This window comes from Pteronotus mesoamericanus, unplaced genomic scaffold (genome assembly GCF_021234165.1).
Source record: "Pteronotus mesoamericanus isolate MK-2021 breed Mesoamerican mustached bat unplaced genomic scaffold, CSHL_Meso_final contig_214, whole genome shotgun sequence".
In the NCBI taxonomy this organism is placed as follows: domain Eukaryota; kingdom Metazoa; phylum Chordata; class Mammalia; order Chiroptera; family Mormoopidae; genus Pteronotus; species Pteronotus mesoamericanus.
Window position 1 is genome coordinate 3233979 of NW_026555089.1, and position 9648 is coordinate 3243626.

A 9648-nucleotide genomic window follows, 5' to 3' on the forward strand; every position below is an offset into this window, starting at 1 on the left:
GGAGAAGCCGGGCCTCGCATGCAGCTGGGGCGCAAAGTGGTATGGCATCTGGAAAATGGGTGGGCAGTTTCTTATAACATGAAAAATATACTATTTGGCCCAGCAATCCCTCTCCTGGTTATTTACCCAAGAGAAATGAAAAGTTATATTCATGCTGAAGCCAGTGCGTGAATGCTGGAAGTGGCATTATTCACGGCTGTGAGATCCTGCAAACACCCGAATGTCCTTCAAGAGGAGAATGGCCGGGCAGACGCAGTGCCTCAGTGCAGCGAAGGCCCGTCAGCAACGCGAGGAGCCACGCCACGGGCACGGGAACGGCTCGCCGAGCATTTTCTGCTGAGTGTCTTTAAGCTTGTACGGCATTCTCGGAAAAGACAGAGAGCAGATCGGTGACGTCTAGGGCTCAGGGAACGATTTGACTATAAAAAGGCAGCGTGAGGAAGTCTGGGCTTGATCTCTGCTCTCACCGAGTGTGGTGGTCACCCAAATCTATATTAAAACTCATAGAAGCGTATATGCTCCCTCCCCCTCCCCCCAAAACACCTGCATCAAGTTAAAAAAAAACTCAGCTACACATTAGAAATGATTTTTGTTACATCTGATCCAGCATTCCCAGCGGTCATCTTACTCTGCCCTCTCGCCTGGGCCACTTCCTGAGACTTTGAGTTCTTCGTGTCCCGGGCCCCTCGCTCCTCCCTCCGGTCTGCGCCCCTCCCCCCCCCGCGGCCACGCCCTGGGTCTTACCGACCACGGAGCCGCTCCGCCTCGGAGCCCCGCTTTCCCGCAGACTGCCCGCTCTCTAAGCCAGCGACTTTCTACCTTTTCCATCTCATGGCACGCGTAATAATTTCCGAAATTCTCGTATATTACAGTTTTTGCCGATCAGACCAAAAATAGGTGTACTTTTGACTGATTTAAAAACATAATTATTACCTACCCTTTTTGCTCCAAAGTGACTTTGTAAAAAGTAGATGCCTGTGCAAGTAGATAAGGATTTCTAGTACCAAGATTAACCAACCAGACGCAACTTTATTGTGCAATGTGATCAATAAGATGCAACTCTATGACATGACCCATATGCTTAATGGCTCAAGACAGGGCGTCCACAGCCGATGGCTATTGCTGTGTTGGCTGTTGTCATTTTATAATTTGACAATCTAAGGGAAGAGAGGAAAGCACCCCCGACTAAACAGCCAGATGTTGCATATTTTAGAATTCTGGCGGCACGCTGGTTGGAAATCGCCACTCTAAGCCATCCACAGGGATGACGTAGCCCCCGGGGGGGCAGTTGACAACTCACGGAGACGTTTTGGGTTGCCATGACTGGGACGGGGTGGGTAGGGACCAGCGATGCTGCTAAACATCCTCTAATGCTCAGGACTGCACCCTTGACAAAGAATCCTTTGGCTGCAGATACCAAGGGAGCCAAGATTGGGAGACCCTGCGAGAGCCTGTCCCCCAGGCCTCAGACTGCCCCGGCAGCCAGGTCCCCCTGACCCAGCCCCGCCCCCTCCTCCGGTCCTGAGCCCTGTCTCCCAGCTGGCAGCCGTGATCCCTCACCTCACCCACTCCTTGATGAATGTTCTCATCTTAGTCAAGACTCTCCGAATGATAAGGAACATAAAGCAAATCAAAATAGGGCAAAAGGAAACTTTAATGGAACAGCTCAAAGGTAAAACAATAATGGCCGAATGAAAGTTAGCCTTTATTGAGCACTTACGTGGATGACCCCTAATCTTCAGTGTCACCATTTGAGGTAGGTGTCATACCATCCCCTTTTACAGATGTCAGGGGGACCCTACAGGTGGGAAGAGCAGCGAGGCTGCCCCAGCAAGTGGAACAGGTAACTAGGAGTAACTAGGAAGGCACAGCAACAGAAGTGGCTGTTCTGCAAGCTCCATCAGGGACCCTTCTCTGCAAAGCCGCTGTCTCCTGTCTGTCACCGCCACCTCGTTCTGCTGGTCTGGGAACATAGCCTCAGGCGGCCCATGACCCTAATTCAAGAGACCAGCAGGATACAAATGGCATTTCTCATTGGCGAATTCAAATCCTCTGTTCAGTTTTTCCAAATTAAAAAACTTTTTTAAAGAACAGTCTTAGAGCTGCAGAAAAATTGAGCGGAGGGTACCCAGCGTTCTCACAGACGGGCCCCACCTCATCCCCAACAACTTCCCTATTCCTAACCTCTGTGTTAGTGTGATACATTTGTTACACTTACTGAACCAAGATTGATACATGTTTTCCCCTTTTATCCTTTCTAGAGAGAGGGGAAGGGAGGGAGAAAGAGAAGGAGAGCACCATGATGTGAGAAGAAACATCGGATCTGTTGCCTCCTGCGCCAGCCTGGGCCTGTGTCCTGACGCGGGAATTGAACCAGTGACATTTTGGTTTACAGGACGCCACCCAACCAGCTGAGCCACGCTGGCCAGGGGGATACTTTCATTACCTGAAGCCCGCAGTTCGCGTCAAGTTTCAGTCTTTGCGTTGTATCTACCGTGTGGCATTATAGGAAGCCGTTCTAGGCTGAAGAAGTCCCCTGTGTTTTTTCTTTTAGTTTGCCATTCCCTAAACAACGCATGATGTTGGGGAGTATTCCTTTCTGTTCCATTTTCTCGGAAAAAAAAGTTTGTATAAGACACTGTATTTCTTCCTTAAATTAGATACATAGTAGAATTGACCAGTGAGGCCACCTGGGCCTGGAGGGTTTTATTTTGTTTTGTTTGGGGGGGGGGGGGCGGTGTGTGTGTGTGTGTGTGTGTGAGAAAGTTTTTCATAATGAACTCATTTACTCTGACAGATTTGGAGGATATTCCAAATTTTATTTTTTCTTTACTCAGTTGTATTTTTGTCTTTCAAGAAATATGCTTGTTTTACATAACTTTTCAAATATATTAAAAACAACTTGCTTACAATATTTTTGTATATGTCTTATATTCCAAATAAATAAAGATTGCTTAGAATTCAATCATGAGACAAAAACTCAGTTAAAAATCAGCAAAAGATGTGCTGGCTGGTGTGGGTCAGTGGATTGAGCGCCGGCCTGTGAACCAAAGGGTCGCTGGTTAGATTCCCAGTGCAGGGCAGGTGCTTGGGCTGCGGGCCAGGTCCCCAGCAGGGGGCGCACGAGAGGCAACCGCACATTGATGTTTCCCTCTCTCCCTCTCCCTCTCTCTAAATAAATAAATGAATAAATAATCTTTTTTTAAAAATTGGCAAAATATTTGAAAAAGCACTTTGCCAAAGAAAGATATACAAGTTCACAATAAGCAAGTGAAAAAATGCTTAACATCTTTCATCATCAGACAAATGCAAATTATAAGCATATACCCCCTGGAATGGCTAAGCTTAAAAAGACCCACAGCACCAAATGCTGCCGAAGATGTGGAGTGAACAGAACCCTTATACACTGCTGATGGGAACATAAGATGATGCAGCCACTATGGGAAAGGGTTAGCAGTTTCTTACAGTTATGCACACATCTACCCTTTAACCCAGCCATTCTACCCCTAGACAGTCACCCAAGGGGACTGAAAATATTTGATCACAAAAAGACTTGCATACAAATGTTCATAGTATCTTTAGTCATATTAGTCCCAAACTGAAAACAATCCAAAAGTCCATCCCAAGAGAATAGATAAACAATCATGGAATTCATCCACTGTAGCCATATAGTGGAATACTTCTCAGCGATAAAAGTGAGTGAATTGATGCATCCAACAATCTGAACGAATCACAGAAACATTATGCTTCAATTCTATGAAGTTCAAGAACTGGCCTATGGCCGCCTCGGCAAGGAGACAGTGGGAGGAGATGGCAGAGAACTTTCTGGGGGTGGTGGACATATTCTGTATCTTGATAGGTGGTGAGTCACATGAATATAGCCATTTGTCAACACTGAATTGTACACTTAGGATTTGAGAATTTCAATATATGTAAATTTTGCCTCCAAAAGTGAGCTGCAATTAAGCACTGCAGTCCCGTGAGTAGGTTTGCTTTCCATGGTGGAATGGGTTAGTCATTTTGAAGCTGCCTTCTGTGTATTTCAGACTTGAGCAAATGAGTACCTCTATTGAGGTTAATGGGAGTTGGGTCTCTCACTGCTGGGAAAGGGGTTATGGACGCAGGGAAGGAGAAACTACATGCACCTGGGATGCTGGATTGGCATTGGATTGAAATATGTATTTATACACAGTTAGATAGAGAAAGATAGAGGTAAGTGTATTTATAGATAGATATATCTATATATACACATGAAAACATGTGCATATTATATATTTATGTGCGCATGCACGCGCGTGCGCACACACACACACACACACACACACAAGCTAGGCCAGTACGCCTCAGTAGCCCTGAGCACACTTCACACCAAAGCTTGGCTCTGGTAAAAGGAGCCCTTGCTCCTTGGAGAACTGATTGACCATAGGGCTGAAGGGAGAGCTATAAAAAAGGGAGAGAGGCCAATTTGAAGAAGTTCCCACTGGCCCAATCTGGGGCCATTTGGGCAGCAAAAAAATGATGATGTAAGAGATTGAATACCAGCCCCCCAAAAAGATGTGGCCACATCTTAATCCCCACAATCCTCAAAATGTGCCCTTACTGGGGAAACAGGTCTTTGCAGGTGTTATTATAAGTTCAGGATCTTGAGATGGCAGAGGAGGGCAGAGGAACCTTTGAGATGAGATCATTCTGGATGACTTGGTGGGCACTAAATCCAATGGCAAGTGCCATAAGAGCAAAGACAGAGGACTTTGACACCAAGAGACACAGGGGAAAGGCCCCGTGAAGATGGAGGTGGAGCCTGGAGGGATGTGGCCACAAGCCAAGGGAAGCAGGAGCCACCAGATGCTGGAGCAGGTGAGAAAGGACCCTCCTCCTAGAACCTCCAGAGGGGGCGAGGCCCTGGGACTTTTTGATTTTGGACATTTGGCCTCCAGAACCCCAAGATAATAGTTTTCTGCTGTTTTAAGGCTCGAGTGACTTCCTTGCTTGGTTTAAAGCCCTTGGTAAGGAGACAGACCCTGTGGGAACCTGTGCGTGGGGTCAGAGTGGCATGAGAACCGGTACAGCAAGTTCTGCTTTCAGGGGCTCAGGCGAGGATGCCGGGCTCAGGCCAGCATGGGGCGTCCGCGGCACGGGGGGGGGGCCTGTGCCTGGCCTGCGGAGCCACCACACTCCAGCCCGCCTCACCCTTGGGACCCATCTGCACCACGGCCCAGCCTTGTTCTCGGAGACCTCTGTCCCTCCAGCAAGTTCCCTCCGCTGTCTCAGAACAACTTGCTGTCCCAAGCTGAGCTCTAGACTCAGCCAGAGTTACCAGCGGGTCTGGTCTCCTGAGGGTCCCCGCCGTGGGTGAGGCCTGGGCGCCAGGGAGTGAATCTCGTGCCTGTGGATTGTGGGGACAGAGGAACAAAGATTCTGGTTCTTGGTAGCTTATCCTTTCCGCTGGCTCACTGGGCGCTTGTCACAGCTCTTCCACTCTGATGGACGGGGAAGAATGGACACGGAGTGGACGCCCCTCTTTTCTCCCTTGGTGAACCGGCTTCCTCCCCAGCCTTAGGCCTCCTTGGACCTTTAGGGACCCCCACCTCTGAAACCAGGGTCTCCACCCCCAATGCCGCAGCCGAGGCCCTGGGCACCTTTTCTGCCTGGCCACCCAGAATGTTCTAGAGGAATCGTCTCCACTTTTGGCTCAGGAAACACCACCCCTAGGAATTTACCAGGGGACAAGCCAACAGGCCACAGCATGTCTGGGAGGTGTACAGGGGGAGACAGAGCAAAAAGCTGATTCCACGGGAAGCACGTAGATCTGGCCAGAGAAGACCAAGGTCAGCTTAAAGTTGCCTGGAGGCTGCCAGTCCGGTGCAGGCCAGAGAGCGGCCGGGAGGCTGTCCTGGTGGTCGAAGTTTCCATCAAGCCTGTTAGAAGCAGGAGCAGGTTTTCCTCCTCCTTTAAATAAAGCTCAGCAACAGCCAGCAATGACAGTGCCCAGATGGAGGAGCAAGAACCTTCAGGTCCCTCCCTCACCGGCATCTTGAATCTGGAACCTGTGCTTGGGAATGAACCTGAATCCTTCCCAGAAGCAGTGTCTGGGAAACACCCAAGGGAACACTACTTTGCAGAATTTACTTGACCGCAAGACCAGTCATGGAAACTTGGGGTTTTCGCTGAGCAGTAGCCCAGTGCAATTCACTTTTTTGCCAGGTTCCCCCCTCTTTTCTGAGAGTCCAATTCAGTGTACAGAACTCAGACTTACAGTCTGCGGGTCTGCGGAAGGTACGCATCGAAGTAAACCACCCTCATACAGGGTGTTTCTTTTCTTTTTTTACGTTTTATTTATTTATTTTTAGAGAGCGGGGAAAGGAGGGAGAAAGAGATAAATATCGATGTGCGAGGGAAACAGCAATCGGTTGCCTCTCACATGCCCCTGGCTGGGGGCTTGCCCTGAAACCTAGGGATGTGCCCTAACTGGAAATTGAACTGGCGACCTTTTGGTTTGTGGGACAATACCCAACCCACTGAGCCGCACCAGTCAGGGCGAGGGGACTGGATATTCCCATCACACCAGGGAGTTTCTCATGTCCCCACTTCATGTCACCTGCCCAGAGGTAGCCGACTCTCCAGATTTCAACCTAGATTTTGTTGTTGCTGTTCTAAGACAGCAATTTGCAACCTGTGCACCACAAGACTTGGTAAAACATGCAATACTTGACTATTTATTTAGTCAGGGCCACTGATCTCTTTTCCTTTAGGTTGTCAAATAAAAATGACAACAGCTGACACAACAATAGCCATCTGGTGTAAATGAGTCACAATTATACCTATTTTTTTGTCAGATCAGTAAAAAATATATTTCCAGGGGTGCGGCAGAATTTTAGTAATTAGTTTATGTGTGTTATGAGATGAAAAAAGTTGAAAATCACTGTTCTAAGACATTATATATTTGGAATCAAACAATTTATACTCCATGGTTTCTGGTTTCTTTCACTTCAACGTAATGTTTTTGAAATTTTTCCATGTTTTGCTTGTAATGGTAGCTCATTCCTTATGATTTCTGAGTGAGATCTCATCTGGTGGACAAGCCACAATTTGTATAGTGTTTCTCTTCTTGATTGGTATTCGTTTCCAGTTTGGGGCTATTCTAAATGTAACTGCCACAAATATGTTTGAAGAGAGAGAGAGAATGGCAGGAGGGAAGGAGGGAAGGGAGGGAGGGAGGGAGGGAGGGAGGGAAGGAGGGAAGAAGAGTGGGGCGGGAGGGAGCGGAAAGGCAGCAGGAGAGAGGCGGGGGGGGGGGGGCAGGAACAGACGATACCCTATATAACAAAACAGAAACCCACAAGTCCATATGCGTATAAATCTGTTAATACTTTGAAGTTTGGTGAGGAACGGGGCCTCTACATCCTCTCAAAGTCCCTTCACCAAGTGGCCCAAGGGAACATTGTCCCTTTGGGTCCAATTAAATCCTTCGCCACCTGATAGGGCGTGATGAGAACACACTCATTTCTGTGACATTCTTGCCGAAGGTACTTGACCTTGATCTAATCAGGAGGAGCTGTCAGGAAACCCTCAGCTGAGGGACGTACCAAAGATAGTGGGCCTGGAACCTTTGGGAGGGCCGAGGTCGCACGGGCCGAGGAAAGGGGGCGCTGCCCCGGTGTGAAGGAGGTGGACACAACCCAGCGGCTGGAGGGGCCGGCACTCGGGACAAGCCCCCTTGGGGCTGTGAAGGACATTATTGGAGTCGATGGGAAAACTCAGACGCAGTCTGAAGGTTCAGTGGCGACCTGCGAGTGTTAATTTCGTGGTTCCCTGCCTCGCGGTCTCGTTTTATGGGGGGGGCGGCTCAGGTGGGAGAAGACACACCCTAACGCGCTCAGAAGCCATGGAGCATCTGGGTGGCGACGTATAGTCAGGTGGTTGAGGAAGAGGAGTCCTGTGTCGTACCTGGAACCTTCCTGTAAGTTGGAAATTATTAAAAAGCAGTAAGATTGCCCCGACTGGTGTGACTTAGTGGGCTGGGTGTCATCCTGCAAACCGAAAGATCACTGGTCTGATTCCCAGTCAGGGCACACGCCTGGGTTGCTTGCGGGTTCGGTCCCTGGTTGGGGGCATGAGAGGCAACCGATCAACGTTTCTGGCGCACATCGATGTTTCTCTTCCTCTTGCTCTCCCTCTCTCCTCCTCTCTCTAAATATAAATACCTACAATCTCTTTGTAAGAAGAACAGTGAGATTATGCTTTCCCTGCCCTTGAGGAAACCACTTTCTCAGCTGCCACTTGTCCTTCCTGCGTTGACTTCTAGGCACATGCGAGGACAAGGTGAAGGCTGGGCTTCTTTTTGGTGCTGGTGGGAAGAGAGGGTGTGTATGTGGAGAACCCCAAAGATCCCATCGCTCAGGGACATAGGGCTGTGCCGGGGGCCGCCTGATCACCCAGGTGGACCCAAATCCCAAGGCACCCTGGACCAGGGATGAGCCTGTGCACTTGTTGGGGAGGGTGGGGGAGATGCCTCCTGAACGGAGGAAGCTCAAGCCTGGAGCCAGGACAGCAGTTAGAGACCCGCCTCCGCCTTCTTAGATCCCTGCAGCAGCCCTGCGGGGCATCCTCCTTCGGTCCTTCAGGGACTGAGCCATTAGCACCGTTAGCTCCGGCAGCCCAGGTGCTGCTCCAGATGTGGAGGTAGAGCAGTGAACAAGGCGAACAAAGCCCTCGCCCTCAACAGGCTGATGGCCTGGAAGGCAGAGGTAGCCAGTAGAAGAGGTGAATAAACAAAACGTAGAGGATGCTAGACGGCTGTGTGTTGTAAGGAGAGAAAACGAGGAGGGCAGTTAAGGGAGAATGGCAGCTGGGCATTGGACCTGGGCGACGGGAAGAGTACCTCTGAGAGGTGGTAGTTTGCATGTGTGTGCGTGTGCACACGCGTGTGGTCAGTTTCAGCTACGCTGTATTTGAAAGGCCTATGAAATCCCCAAGTGCTGATGGCAGAGGGGAGGTCCAGGCTGGAAATAGGAATTCAGGTATAGTAATAAGCACCTAAACAATCGTAAAGCTATGCATGAGCTGACTTTGGCAGGTCCAAGGGCTGGCACCTTCTCCCTCTTGAGAAGACTGGGTATAGAAAGGCTGCCTCATCTGCCCCAGATGACATGGCTGGTAAGTGGCAGAGCTGGGATTTGAACCTCGTGCTAAGTGTGTTTACAGCTGCCACAGAGTCTTGCACTATTAGGGCCATGGGCAGGTCACTCATCCTTGTGGAGGTTTGGCTTCCTCATCTATCAAAAGGGAGGCGGGCAGTGGAGGGACGGGTGGAAGGCAAGGATGATGCAGTGGGCCTAGTGGTGCTCAGGCAGATGACCAGAGAGCCAGCAGCCACCTGGACGGGCCACCAGAACCGTCCCGGGTATGTCCCCTGCCGCCTTCCCACCAGCCTCTCATCCTCGGACACCTGCTCTCCTCGGAACAGCCCTGTCCTCCAGGAAGGGGTGGGGCACAGGGCGAGACTCCTGTGCAGAGTCCAAGAGCCAACATATCACTTTACAGTGAGAAACCACCCACCACCCTGCCTGGAACTGTAGGGTCAGCATGACCTGTGGGCCCTCCCTGTGGGCACAGGATCCCAGCAAGCAAATCGCTGCCAGCTGGTCG